At 37.3% G+C, this 13,569-nt stretch overlaps 15 non-coding genes across 15 annotated transcripts; all 15 read left to right on the forward strand.

Moving 5' to 3' along the window:
* Window positions 1–503: 503 nt before the first annotated feature.
* Window positions 504–644, forward strand: LOC143499611 (U4 spliceosomal RNA). Its single transcript, XR_013126223.1, has one exon. It is a non-coding gene; the product is annotated as a U4 spliceosomal RNA (small nuclear RNA).
* A 649-nt stretch (window positions 645–1,293) lies between these two features.
* LOC143499654 (U4 spliceosomal RNA) lies at window positions 1,294–1,434 on the forward strand. The gene has a single exon (XR_013126265.1). It is a non-coding gene; the product is annotated as a U4 spliceosomal RNA (small nuclear RNA).
* Window positions 1,435–2,089: 655 nt separating this feature from the next.
* LOC143499627 (U4 spliceosomal RNA) lies at window positions 2,090–2,230 on the forward strand. Its single transcript, XR_013126239.1, has one exon. It is a non-coding gene; the product is annotated as a U4 spliceosomal RNA (small nuclear RNA).
* Window positions 2,231–2,880: 650 nt separating this feature from the next.
* LOC143499612 (U4 spliceosomal RNA) lies at window positions 2,881–3,021 on the forward strand. The gene has a single exon (XR_013126224.1). It is a non-coding gene; the product is annotated as a U4 spliceosomal RNA (small nuclear RNA).
* Window positions 3,022–3,676: 655 nt separating this feature from the next.
* On the forward strand, window positions 3,677–3,817 carry LOC143499663 (U4 spliceosomal RNA). Its single transcript, XR_013126272.1, has one exon. It is a non-coding gene; the product is annotated as a U4 spliceosomal RNA (small nuclear RNA).
* Window positions 3,818–4,472: 655 nt separating this feature from the next.
* On the forward strand, window positions 4,473–4,613 carry LOC143499616 (U4 spliceosomal RNA). The gene has a single exon (XR_013126228.1). It is a non-coding gene; the product is annotated as a U4 spliceosomal RNA (small nuclear RNA).
* Window positions 4,614–5,263: 650 nt separating this feature from the next.
* LOC143499613 (U4 spliceosomal RNA) lies at window positions 5,264–5,404 on the forward strand. Its single transcript, XR_013126225.1, has one exon. It is a non-coding gene; the product is annotated as a U4 spliceosomal RNA (small nuclear RNA).
* A 655-nt stretch (window positions 5,405–6,059) lies between these two features.
* On the forward strand, window positions 6,060–6,200 carry LOC143499674 (U4 spliceosomal RNA). The gene has a single exon (XR_013126283.1). It is a non-coding gene; the product is annotated as a U4 spliceosomal RNA (small nuclear RNA).
* Window positions 6,201–6,850: 650 nt separating this feature from the next.
* Window positions 6,851–6,991, forward strand: LOC143499685 (U4 spliceosomal RNA). Its single transcript, XR_013126294.1, has one exon. It is a non-coding gene; the product is annotated as a U4 spliceosomal RNA (small nuclear RNA).
* A 649-nt stretch (window positions 6,992–7,640) lies between these two features.
* LOC143499530 (U4 spliceosomal RNA) lies at window positions 7,641–7,780 on the forward strand. Its single transcript, XR_013126144.1, has one exon. It is a non-coding gene; the product is annotated as a U4 spliceosomal RNA (small nuclear RNA).
* Window positions 7,781–8,436: 656 nt separating this feature from the next.
* LOC143499646 (U4 spliceosomal RNA) lies at window positions 8,437–8,577 on the forward strand. The gene has a single exon (XR_013126257.1). It is a non-coding gene; the product is annotated as a U4 spliceosomal RNA (small nuclear RNA).
* A 2,060-nt stretch (window positions 8,578–10,637) lies between these two features.
* On the forward strand, window positions 10,638–10,777 carry LOC143499531 (U4 spliceosomal RNA). The gene has a single exon (XR_013126145.1). It is a non-coding gene; the product is annotated as a U4 spliceosomal RNA (small nuclear RNA).
* A 649-nt stretch (window positions 10,778–11,426) lies between these two features.
* LOC143499532 (U4 spliceosomal RNA) lies at window positions 11,427–11,566 on the forward strand. The gene has a single exon (XR_013126146.1). It is a non-coding gene; the product is annotated as a U4 spliceosomal RNA (small nuclear RNA).
* Window positions 11,567–12,216: 650 nt separating this feature from the next.
* LOC143499648 (U4 spliceosomal RNA) lies at window positions 12,217–12,357 on the forward strand. The gene has a single exon (XR_013126259.1). It is a non-coding gene; the product is annotated as a U4 spliceosomal RNA (small nuclear RNA).
* A 656-nt stretch (window positions 12,358–13,013) lies between these two features.
* On the forward strand, window positions 13,014–13,154 carry LOC143499629 (U4 spliceosomal RNA). Its single transcript, XR_013126241.1, has one exon. It is a non-coding gene; the product is annotated as a U4 spliceosomal RNA (small nuclear RNA).
* The last annotated feature ends 415 nt before the right edge of the window (window positions 13,155–13,569 follow it).

Below are 13,569 nucleotides of genomic sequence, written 5' to 3' on the forward strand. Positions count from 1 at the left end.
TAATTAATTTTCCAATGTTTCTGTCGCCGTTTGATGCACAATCTGGGATTATATAATCCAGTTCACCTTTTTCTAGGTGGTTGGTATGTTCTTGATGAGCTCTTACTGCAATGATGGTGTCTTAATGGCAGTTTACTTGGCAAAACTCTGCTGTCTTCTTTAGCTATTATTTTTCCTGCCAAAGGTCTGTCCTAACTTCTATGTGTATCCTTGCTGTTACATATTTGACTCCCCCTCTCATTTTTGCCCCTTGCTTGACTCCGCCTTTACAGTGAAAAAAATCCCATGATGCCTTTTGATTTTCATTCGCCATGCAATATTGTTTCTGTTAATGCATTAACATGATTAGAAATGCAGTATCTCAAAAAACAAATACTGATGCATTCAGAATTGCTTTTAGTTATTGGAACATCATTTGTGTATTTTTTGTGATGTCACAACAGATACCATTCATGAGTTCCTCTGTAAACAATGTGTGTACTTTTGCATCGTTTTAATTTGTTATTCTTTCGCAGAGGCAATATCGTAGCCTATGAGGTTTATCCGAGGCGTGATCATTGCTGGTTGAAAACTTTACCCAATACCCCGCTTGGATGACTTGAAATATAGTCAGCTGTGGCAATTTTTGCTAGTCTCTTTGGAGACTTGTCAAGCGGTGAAAGTAAGGATTCTTTATTGGATTTTGTTGCGCTTTGATATTTATGTCACTTATTTTTGCTGTTTCTTTGTGGATGGAGTTGTCTGTGCATTTCATGTTTTAGATAGGCCTAAGATTTTGTGTGTGTTCTCATAATTAATTTTCCAATGTTTCTGTCGCCGTTTGATGTTCAATCTGGGATTATATAATCCAGTTCACCTTTTTCTAGGTGGTTGGTATGTTCTTGATGAGCTCTTACTGCAATGATGGTGTCTTAATGGCAGTTTACTTGGCAAAACTCTGCTGTCTTCTTTAGCTATTATTTTTACTGCCAAAGGTCTGTCCTAACTTCTATGTGTATCCTTGCTGTTACATATTTGACTCCCCCTCTCATTTTTGCCCCTTGCTTGACTCCGCCTTTACAGTGAAAAAATTCCCATGATGCCTTTTGATTTTCATTCGCCATGCAATATTGTTTCTGTTAATGCATTAACATGATTAGAAATGCAGTATCTCAAAAAACAAATACTGATGCATTCAGAATTGCTTTTAGTTATTGGAACATCATTTGTGCATTATTTGTGATGTCACAACAGATACCATTCATGAGTTCCTCTGTAAACAATGTGTGTACTTTTGCATCGTTTTTATCTGTTATTCTTTCGCAGAGGTAATATCGTAGCCTATGAGGTTTAGCCGAGCCGTGATCATTGCTGGTTGAAAACTTTACCCAATACCCCGCCTGGATGACTTGAAATATAGTCAGCTGTGGCAATTTTTGCTAGTCTCTTTGGAGACTTGTCAAGCGGTGAAAGTAAGGATTCTTTATTGGATTTTGTTGCGCTTTGATATTTATGTCACTTATTTTTGCTGTTTCTTTGTGGATGGAGTTGTCTGTGCATTTCATGTTTTAGATAGGCCTAAGATTTTGTGTGTGTTCTCATAATTAATTTTCCAATGTTTCTGTCGCCGTTTGATGCACAATCTGGGATTATATAATCCAGTTCACCTTTTTCTAGGTGGTTGGTATGTTCTTGATGAGCTCTTACTGCAATGATGGTGTCTTAATGGCAGTTTACTTGGCAAAACTCTGCTGTCTTCTTTAGCTATTATTTTTCCTGCCAAAGGTCTGTCCTAACTTCTATGTGTATCCTTGCTGTTACATATTTGACTCCCCCTCTCATTTTTGCCCCTTGCTTGACTCCGCCTTTACAGTGAAAAAAATCCCATGATGCCTTTTGATTTTTATTCGCCATACAATATTGTTTCTGTTAATGCATTAACATGATTAGAAATGCAGTATCTCAAAAAACAAATACTGATGCATTCAGAATTGCTTTTAGTTATTGGAACATCATTTGTGCATTAGGCCTATTTGTGATGTCACAACAGATACCATTCATGAGTTCCTCTGTAAACAATGTGTGTACTTTTGCATCGTTTTTATTTGTTATTCTTTCGCAGAGGCAATATTGTGGCCTATGAGGTTTATCCGAGGCGTGATCATTGCTGGTTGAAAACTTTACCCAATACCCCGCCTGGATGACTTGAAATATAGTCAGCTGTGGCAATTTTTGTTAGTCTCTTTGGAGACTTGTCAAGCGGTGAAAGTAAGGATTCTTTATTGGATTTTGTTGCGCTTTGATATTTATGTCACTTATTTTTGCTGTCTTCTTTGTGGATGGAGTTGTCTGTGCATTTCATGTTTTAGATAGGCCTAAGATTTTGTGTGTGTTCTAATAATTAATTTTCCAATGTTTCTGTCGCCGTTTGATGCACAATCTGGGATTATATAATCCAGTTCACCTTTTTCTAGGTGGTTGGTATGTTCTTGATGAGCTCTTACTGCAATGATGGTGTCTTAATGGCAGTTTACTTGGCAAAACTCTGCTGTCTTCTTTAGCTATTATTTTTCCTGCCAAAGGTCTGTCCTAACTTCTATGTGTATCCTTGCTGTTACATATTTGACTCCCCCTCTCATTTTTGCCCCTTGCTTGACTCCGCCTTTACAGTGAAAAAAATCCCATGATGCCTTTTGATTTTCATTCGCCATGCAATATTGTTTCTGTTAATGCATTAACATGATTAGAAATGCAGTATCTCAAAAAACAAATACTGATGCATTCAGAATTGCTTTTAGTTATTGGAACATCATTTGTGTATTTTTTGTGATGTCACAACAGATACCATTCATGAGTTCCTCTGTAAACAATGTGTGTACTTTTGCATCGTTTTAATTTGTTATTCTTTCGCAGAGGCAATATCGTAGCCTATGAGGTTTATCCGAGGCGTGATCATTGCTGGTTGAAAACTTTACCCAATACCCCGCTTGGATGACTTGAAATATAGTCAGCTGTGGCAATTTTTGCTAGTCTCTTTGGAGACTTGTCAAGCGGTGAAAGTAAGGATTCTTTATTGGATTTTGTTGCGCTTTGATATTTATGTCACTTATTTTTGCTGTTTCTTTGTGGATGGAGTTGTCTGTGCATTTCATGTTTTAGATAGGCCTAAGATTTTGTGTGTGTTCTCATAATTAATTTTCCAATGTTTCTGTCGCCGTTTGATGTTCAATCTGGGATTATATAATCCAGTTCACCTTTTTCTAGGTGGTTGGTATGTTCTTGATGAGCTCTTACTGCAATGATGGTGTCTTAATGGCAGTTTACTTGGCAAAACTCTGCTGTCTTCTTTAGCTATTATTTTTACTGCCAAAGGTCTGTCCTAACTTCTATGTGTATCCTTGCTGTTACATATTTGACTCCCCCTCTCATTTTTGCCCCTTGCTTGACTCCGCCTTTACAGTGAAAAAATTCCCATGATGCCTTTTGATTTTTATTCGCCATACAATATTGTTTCTGTTAATGCATTAACATGATTAGAAATGCAGTATCTCAGAAAACAAATACTGATGCATTCAGAATTGCTTTTAGTTATTGGAACATCATTTGTGCATTAGGCCTATTTGTGATGTCACAACAGATACCATTCATGAGTTCCTCTGTAAACAATGTGTGTACTTTTGCATCGTTTTTATTTGTTATTCTTTCGCAGAGGCAATATCGTAGCCTATGAGGTTTATCCGAGGCGTGATCATTGCTGGTTGAAAACTTTACCCAATACCCCGCCTGGATGACTTGAAATATAGTCAGCTGTGGCAATTTTTGCTAGTCTCTTTGGAGACTTGTCAAGCGGTGAAAGTAAGGATTCTTTATTGGATTTTGTTGCGCTTTGATATTTATGTCACTTATTTTGCTGTCTTCTTTGTGGATGGAGTTGTCTGTGCATTTCATGTTTTAGATAGGCCTAAGATTTTGTGTGTGTTCTCATAATTAATTTTCCAATGTTTCTGTCGCCGTTTGATGCACAATCTGGGATTATATAATCCAGTTCACCTTTTTCTAGGTGGTTGGTATGTTCTTGATGAACTCTTACTGCAATGATGGTGTCTTAATGGCAGTTTACTTGGCAAAACTCTGCTGTCTTCTTTAGCTATTATTTTTCCTGCCAAAGGTCTGTCCTAACTTCTATGTGTATCATTGCTGTTACATATTTGACTCCCCCTCTCATTTTTGCCCCTTGCTTGACTCCGCCTTTACAGTGAAAAAAATCCCATGATGCCTTTTGATTTTCATTCGCCATGCAATATTGTTTCTGTTAATGCATTAACATGATTAGAAATGCAGTATCTCAAAAAACAAATACTGATGCATTCAGAATTGCTTTTAGTTATTGGAACATCATTTGTGCATTAGGCCTATTTGTGATGTCACAACAGATACCATTCATGAGTTCCTCTGTAAACAATGTGTGTACTTTTGCATCGTTTTTATTTGTTATTCTTTCGCAGAGGCAATATTGTAGCCTATGAGGTTTATCCGAGGCGTGATCATTGCTGGTTGAAAACTTTACCCAATACCCCGCCTGGATGACTTGAAATATAGTCAGCTGTGGCAATTTTTGCTAGTCTCTTTGGAGACTTGTCAAGCGGTGAAAGTAAGGATTCTTTATTGGATTTTGTTGCGCTTTGATATTCATGTCCCTTATTTTTGCTGTCTTCTTTGTGGATGGAGTTGTCTGTGCATTTCATGTTTTAGATAGGCCTAAGATTTTGTGTGTGTTCTCATAATTAATTTTCCAATGTTTCTGTCGCCGTTTGATGCACAATGTGGGATTATATAATCCAGTTCACCTTTTTCTAGGTGGTTGGTATGTTCTTGATGAGCTCTTACTGCAATGATGGTGTCTTAATGGCAGTTTACTTGGCAAAACTCTGCTGTCTTCTTTAGCTATTATTTTTACTGCCAAAGGTCTGTCCTAACTTCTATGTGTATCCTTGCTGTTACATATTTGACTCCCCCTCTCATTTTTGCCCCTTGCTTGACTCCGCCTTTACAGTGAAAAAAATCCCATGATGCCTTTTGATTTTCATTCGCCATGCAATATTGTTTCTGTTAATGCATTAACATGATTAGAAATGCAGTATCTCAAAAAACAAATACTGATGCATTCAGAATTGCTTTTAGTTATTGGAACATCATTTGTGTATTTTTTGTGATGTCACAACAGATACCATTCATGAGTTCCTCTGTAAACAATGTGTGTACTTTTGCATCGTTTTAATTTGTTATTCTTTCGCAGAGGCAATATCGTAGCCTATGAGGTTTATCCGAGGCGTGATCATTGCTGGTTGAAAACTTTACCCAATACCCCGCTTGGATGACTTGAAATATAGTCAGCTGTGGCAATTTTTGCTAGTCTCTTTGGAGACTTGTCAAGCGGTGAAAGTAAGGATTCTTTATTGGATTTTGTTGCGCTTTGATATTTATGTCACTTATTTTTGCTGTTTCTTTGTGGATGGAGTTGTCTGTGCATTTCATGTTTTAGATAGGCCTAAGATTTTGTGTGTGTTCTCATAATTAATTTTCCAATGTTTCTGTCGCCGTTTGATGTTCAATCTGGGATTATATAATCCAGTTCACCTTTTTCTAGGTGGTTGGTATGTTCTTGATGAGCTCTTACTGCAATGATGGTGTCTTAATGGCAGTTTACTTGGCAAAACTCTGCTGTCTTCTTTAGCTATTATTTTTACTGCCAAAGGTCTGTCCTAACTTCTATGTGTATCATTGCTGTTACATATTTGACTCCCCCTCTCATTTTTGCCCCTTGCTTGACTCCGCCTTTACAGTGAAAAAAATCCCATGATGCCTTTTGATTTTCATTCGCCATGCAATATTGTTTCTGTTAATGCATTAACATGATTAGAAATGCAGTATCTCAAAAAACAAATACTGATGCATTCAGAATTGCTTTTAGTTATTGGAACATCATTTGTGCATTAGGCCTATTTGTGATGTCACAACAGATACCATTCATGAGTTCCTCTGTAAACAATGTGTGTACTTTTGCATCGTTTTTATTTGTTATTCTTTCGCAGAGGCAATATCGTAGCCTATGAGGTTTATCCGAGGCGTGATCATTGCTGGTTGAAAACTTTACCCAATACCCCGCCTGGATGACTTGAAATATAGTCAGCTGTGGCAATTTTTGCTAGTCTCTTTGGAGACTTGTCAAGCGGTGAAAGTAAGGATTCTTTATTGGATTTTGTTGCGCTTTGATATTCATGTCCCTTATTTTTGCTGTCTTCTTTGTGGATGGAGTTGTCTGTGCATTTCATGTTTTAGATAGGCCTAAGATTTTGTGTGTGTTCTCATAATTAATTTTCCAATGTTTCTGTCGCCGTTTGATGCACAATCTGGGATTATATAATCCAGTTCACCTTTTTCTAGGTGGTTGGTATGTTCTTGATGAGCTCTTACTGCAATGATGGTGTCTTAATGGCAGTTTACTTGGCAAAACTCTGCTGTCTTCTTTAGCTATTATTTTTCCTGCCAAAGGTCTGTCCTAACTTCTATGTGTATCCTTGCTGTTACATATTTGACTCCCCCTCTCATTTTTGCCCCTTGCTTGACTCCGCCTTTACAGTGAAAAAAATCCCATGATGCCTTTTGATTTTCATTCGCCATGCAATATTGTTTCTGTTAATGCATTAACATGATTAGAAATGCAGTATCTCAAAAAACAAATACTGATGCATTCAGAATTGCTTTTAGTTATTGGAACATCATTTGTGCATTATTTGTGATGTCACAACAGATACCATTCATGAGTTCCTCTGTAAACAATGTGTGTACTTTTGCATCGTTTTTATTTGTTATTCTTTCGCAGAGGCAATATCGTAGCCTATGAGGTTTATCCGAGGCGTGATCATTGCTGGTTGAAAACTTTACCCAATACCCCGCCTGGATGACTTGAAATATAGTCAGCTGTGGCAATTTTTGCTAGTCTCTTTGGAGACTTGTCAAGCGGTGAAAGTAAGGATTCTTTATTGGATTTTGTTGCGCTTTGATATTTATGTCACTTATTTTTGCTGTTTCTTTGTGGATGGAGTTGTCTGTGCATTTCATGTTTTAGATAGGCCTAAGATTTTGTGTGTGTTCTCATAATTAATTTTCCAATGTTTCTGTCGCCGTTTGATGTTCAATCTGGGATTATATAATCCAGTTCACCTTTTTCTAGGTGGTTGGTATGTTCTTGATGAGCTCTTACTGCAATGATGGTGTCTTAATGGCAGTTTACTTGGCAAAACTCTGCTGTCTTCTTTAGCTATTATTTTTACTGCCAAAGGTCTGTCCTAACTTCTATGTGTATCCTTGCTGTTACATATTTGACTCCCCCTCTCATTTTTGCCCCTTGCTTGACTCCGCCTTTACAGTGAAAAAATTCCCATGATGCCTTTTGATTTTTATTCGCCATACAATATTGTTTCTGTTAATGCATTAACATGATTAGAAATGCAGTATCTCAGAAAACAAATACTGATGCATTCAGAATTGCTTTTAGTTATTGGAACATCATTTGTGCATCATTTGTGATGTCACAACAGATACCATTCATGAGTTACTCTGTAAACAATGTGTGTACTTTTGCATCGTTTTTATCTGTTATTCTTTCGCAGAGGCAATATCGTAGCCTATGAGGTTTATCCGAGGCGTGATCATTGCTGGTTGAAAACTTTACCCAATACCCGCCTGGATGATTTGAAATATAGTCAGCTGTGGCAATTTTTGCTAGTCTCTTTGGAGACTTGTCAAGCGGTGAAAGTAAGGATTCTTTATTGGATTTTGTTGCGCTTTGATATTTATGTCACTTATTTTTGCTGTCTTCTTTGTGGATGCAGTTGTCTGTGCATTTCATGTTTTAGATAGGCCTAAGATTTTGTGTGTGTTCTCATAATTAATTTTCCAATGTTTCTGTCGCCGTTTGATGCACAATCTGGGATTATATAATCCAGTTCACCTTTTTCTAGGTGGTTGGTATGTTCTTGATGAGCTCTTACTGCAATGATGGTGTCTTAATGGCAGTTTACTTGGCAAAACTCTGCTGTCTTCTTTAGCTATTATTTTTCCTGCCAAAGGTCTGTCCTAACTTCTATGTGTATCCTTGCTGTTACATATTTGACTCCCCCTCTCATTTTTGCCCCTTGCTTGACTCCGCCTTTACAGTGAAAAAAATCCCATGATGCCTTTTGATTTTTATTCGCCATACAATATTGTTTCTGTTAATGCATTAACATGATTAGAAATGCAGTATCTCAAAAAACAAATACTGATGCATTCAGAATTGCTTTTAGTTATTGGAACATCATTTGTGCATTAGGCCTATTTGTGATGTCACAACAGATACCATTCATGAGTTCCTCTGTAAACAATGTGTGTACTTTTGCATCGTTTTTATTTGTTATTCTTTCGCAGAGGCAATATTGTAGCCTATGAGGTTTATCCGAGGCGTGATCATTGCTGGTTGAAAACTTTACCCAATACCTCGCCTGGATGACTTGAAATATAGTCAGCTGTGGCAATGTTTGTTAGTCTCTTTGGAGACTTGTCAAGCGGTGAAAGTAAGGATTCTTTATTGGATTTTGTTGCGCTTTGATATTTATGTCACTTATTTTTGCTGTCTTCTTTGTGGATGGAGTTGTCTGTGCATTTCATGTTTTAGATAGGCCTAAGATTTTGTGTGTGTTCTCATAATTAATTTTCCAATGTTTCTGTCGCCGTTTGATGCACAATCTGGGATTATATAATCCAGTTCACCTTTTTCTAGGTGGTTGGTATGTTCTTGATGAGCTCTTACTGCAATGATGGTGTCTTAATGGCAGTTTACTTGGCAAAACTCTGCTGTCTTCTTTAGCTATTATTTTTCCTGCCAAAGGTCTGTCCTAACTTCTATGTGTATCCTTGCTGTTACATATTTGACTCCCCCTCTCATTTTTGCCCCTTGCTTGACTCCGCCTTTACAGTGAAAAAAATCCCATGATGCCTTTTGATTTTTATTCGCCATACAATATTGTTTCTGTTAATGCATTAACATGATTAGAAATGCAGTATCTCAGAAAACAAATACCAGAGGTGGGGACTCGAGTCACATGACTTGGACTCGAGTCAGACTCGAGTCATTAATATTAAGACTTTTGACTTGACTTGAAAAAATATTCAGAGACTTAGACTTGACTTGGACTTTTACACCAATAACTTGGGACTTGAATTGGACTTGAACCTGTTTACTTGCAAATACTTGATTTTTTTTACCCCAAATCTAAATTTTAAAACGCATATTAATATTTATAAAGTGCGCCCCATTAATTTCATTTCCGTCCTTCTGACGCAGACCAGTCCTCTGCTTTTCCACACTCTGTACGTGTGTGTGTGCATGAGCTGCAGCACAACCAATCAAATGGGGGGTTGGCGAACGTAAATTTTTACCGGGCGGGTTGTAAAATGGACACAAATTAAGTATTATATCGCGATCGATCGATCGCCAGTGGTTGGTGCCAGAGCGAACTAGTAACTCATTGAATCATAGATGTGGATCAGAGGTAAATAAACTAGAATTTTTCCGGCGTGAGAAATCGGATGTGTGGCGTGAGAGCGTGTGAAGACGGTCAAATGCGTGTGTCTCACGCTCAATGCGTGAGAGTTGGCAACCCTGGGTTCTGTATCTGAACTCGGGGAAGAGAGCCTCTCTCTGTCACCATCATAATATCCAGTTCTATCTCAGCATGGATTGTGTATTTGAAGACATCTACGTCGAGAAAAAAATATATTGACAAAAGTGGAGCGAGTTTTCAGCTATGGGGACATCATTCATCGTGCACAAATGACATACAGACTTTTGACCAGCAAATGCAATGCAGAATAGTTTACTGAAATGTCTAAAGTTGCAGATTCCTGTTAATTGTTCAGTTCTTATATTTGTTTGTCTTGTGTCACTCACACATGTTCTCCAAGAAACCAGATAAGAGAAGAGAGGGAAAATGCTGTTATGGTTCTTTGTATTGTACTGTGAAAATATCAGCACTTTTTATTTAAACATGGAGTTCTACTTATGACTTTTTCACAGAATATTTATTTCTGGAAAATTGTAGTTTAAAGTATGAATATTTTTGCAGCTAAGTTTAACAAATTGAACTGTGCAATAAAGAGGTGTAATTTTAATTTTTTTTATACTTCGTGTTTTCAGTTGCACATGTTTTATCAAGATTTGAGGAGAATACAGATTTTAAAAAGAACGCATGTCTGTTATTTACATTTAAAATATACCTGCAACATTGGTAAAAAAAAAAAAAAGACTCGAAAGGACTTGAAATTCCAAGTTTCAGACTTGGGACTTGACTTGACTATTGCCTGTCTTGACTCGAGACTTGACTTGACTTGAGTGTCTTTGCTTGAGACTTGACTCGGGACTTGAGGTATAAAGACTTGGACTTACTTGAGACTTGCAAAACACTGACTTGGTCCCACCTCTGACAAATACTGATGCATTCAGAATTGCTTTTAGTTATTGGAACATCATTTGTGCATCATTTGTGATGTCACAACAGATACCATTCATGAGTTACTCTGTAAACAATGTGTGTACTTTTGCATCGTTTTTATCTGTTATTCTTTCGCAGAGGCAATATCGTAGCCTATGAGGTTTATCCGAGGCGTGATCATTGCTGGTTGAAAACTTTACCCAATACCCGCCTGGATGATTTGAAATATAGTCAGCTGTGGCAATTTTTGCTAGTCTCTTTGGAGACTTGTCAAGCGGTGAAAGTAAGGATTCTTTATTGGATTTTGTTGCGCTTTGATATTTATGTCACTTATTTTTGCTGTTTCTTTGTGGATGGAGTTGTCTGTGCATTTCATGTTTTAGATAGGCCTAAGATTTTGTGTGTGTTCTCATAATTAATTTTCCAATGTTTCTGTCGCCGTTTGATGTTCAATCTGGGATTATATAATCCAGTTCACCTTTTTCTAGGTGGTTGGTATGTTCTTGATGAGCTCTTACTGCAATGATGGTGTCTTAATGGCAGTTTACTTGGCAAAACTCTGCTGTCTTCTTTAGCTATTATTTTTACTGCCAAAGGTCTGTCCTAACTTCTATGTGTATCCTTGCTGTTACATATTTGACTCCCCCTCTCATTTTTGCCCCTTGCTTGACTCCGCCTTTACAGTGAAAAAATTCCCATGATGCCTTTTGATTTTTATTCGCCATACAATATTGTTTCTGTTAATGCATTAACATGATTAGAAATGCAGTATCTCAGAAAACAAATACTGATGCATTCAGAATTGCTTTTAGTTATTGGAACATCATTTGTGCATCATTTGTGATGTCACAACAGATACCATTCATGAGTTACTCTGTAAACAATGTGTGTACTTTTGCATCGTTTTTATCTGTTATTCTTTCGCAGAGGCAATATCGTAGCCTATGAGGTTTATCCGAGGCGTGATCATTGCTGGTTGAAAACTTTACCCAATACCCGCCTGGATGATTTGAAATATAGTCAGCTGTGGCAATTTTTGCTAGTCTCTTTGGAGACTTGTCAAGCGGTGAAAGTAAGGATTCTTTATTGGATTTTGTTGCGCTTTGATATTTATGTCACTTATTTTTGCTGTCTTCTTTGTGGATGCAGTTGTCTGTGCATTTCATGTTTTAGATAGGCCTAAGATTTTGTGTGTGTTCTCATAATTAATTTTCCAATGTTTCTGTCGCCGTTTGATGCACAATCTGGGATTATATAATCCAGTTCACCTTTTTCTAGGTGGTTGGTATGTTCTTGATGAGCTCTTACTGCAATGATGGTGTCTTAATGGCAGTTTACTTGGCAAAACTCTGCTGTCTTTTTTAGCTATTATTTTTACTGCCAAAGGTCTGTCCTAACTTCTATGTGTATCCTTGCTGTTACATATTTGACTCCCCCTCTCATTTTTGCCCCTTGCTTGACTCCGCCTTTACAGTGAAAAAATTCCCATGATGCCTTTTGATTTTCATTCGCCATGCAATATTGTTTCTGTTAATGCATTAACATGATTAGAAATGCAGTATCTCAAAAAACAAATACTGATGCATTCAGAATTGCTTTTAGTTATTGGAACATCATTTGTGCATTATTTGTGATGTCACAACAGATACCATTCATGAGTTCCTCTGTAAACAATGTGTGTACTTTTGCATCGTTTTTATCTGTTATTCTTTCGCAGAGGTAATATCGTAGCCTATGAGGTTTATCCGAGCCGTGATCATTGCTGGTTGAAAACTTTACCCAATACCCCGCCTGGATGACTTGAAATATAGTCAGCTGTGGCAATTTTTGCTAGTCTCTTTGGAGACTTGTCAAGCGGTGAAAGTAAGGATTCTTTATTGGATTTTGTTGCGCTTTGATATTTATGTCACTTATTTTTGCTGTCTTCTTTGTGGATGGAGTTGTCTGTGCATTTCATGTTTTAGATAGGCCTAAGATTTTGTGTGTGTTCTCATAATTAATTTTCCAATGTTTCTGTCGCCGTTTGATGCACAATCTGAGATTATATAATCCAGTTCACCTTTTTCTAGGTGGTTGGTATGTTCTTGATGAGCTCTTACTGCAATGATGGTGTCTTAATGGCAGTTTACTTGGCAAAACTCTGCTGTCTTCTTTAGCTATTATTTTTCCTGCCAAAGGTCTGTCCTAACTTCTATGTGTATCCTTGCTGTTACATATTTGACTCCCCCTCTCATTTTTGCCCCTTGCTTGACTCCGCCTTTACAGTGAAAAAAATCCCATGATGCCTTTTGATTTTTATTCGCCATACAATATTGTTTCTGTTAATGCATTAACATGATTAGAAATGCAGTATCTCAAAAAACAAATACTGATGCATTCAGAATTGCTTTTAGTTATTGGAACATCATTTGTGCATTAGGCCTATTTGTGATGTCACAACAGATACCATTCATGAGTTCCTCTGTAAACAATGTGTGTACTTTTGCATCGTTTTTATTTGTTATTCTTTCGCAGAGGCAATATTGTGGCCTATGAGGTTTATCCGAGGCGTGATCATTGCTGGTTGAAAACTTTACCCAATACCCCGCCTGGATGACTTGAAATATAGTCAGCTGTGGCAATTTTTGTTAGTCTCTTTGGAGACTTGTCAAGCGGTGAAAGTAAGGATTCTTTATTGGATTTTGTTGCGCTTTGATATTTATGTCACTTATTTTTGCTGTCTTCTTTGTGGATGGAGTTGTCTGTGCATTTCATGTTTTAGATAGGCCTAAGATTTTGTGTGTGTTCTCATAATTAATTTTCCAATGTTTCTGTCGCCGTTTGATGCACAATCTGGGATTATATAATCCAGTTCACCTTTTTCTAGGTGGTTGGTATGTTCTTGATGAACTCTTACTGCAATGATGGTGTCTTAATGGCAGTTTACTTGGCAAAACTCTGCTGTCTTCTTTAGCTATTATTTTTCCTGCCAAAGGTCTGTCCTAACTTCTATGTGTATCATTGCTGTTACATATTTGACTCCCCCTCTCATTTTTGCCCCTTGCTTGACTCCGCCTTT

Source organism: Brachyhypopomus gauderio, unplaced genomic scaffold (genome assembly GCF_052324685.1).
Source record: "Brachyhypopomus gauderio isolate BG-103 unplaced genomic scaffold, BGAUD_0.2 sc135, whole genome shotgun sequence".
NCBI classification, from domain to species: domain Eukaryota; kingdom Metazoa; phylum Chordata; class Actinopteri; order Gymnotiformes; family Hypopomidae; genus Brachyhypopomus; species Brachyhypopomus gauderio.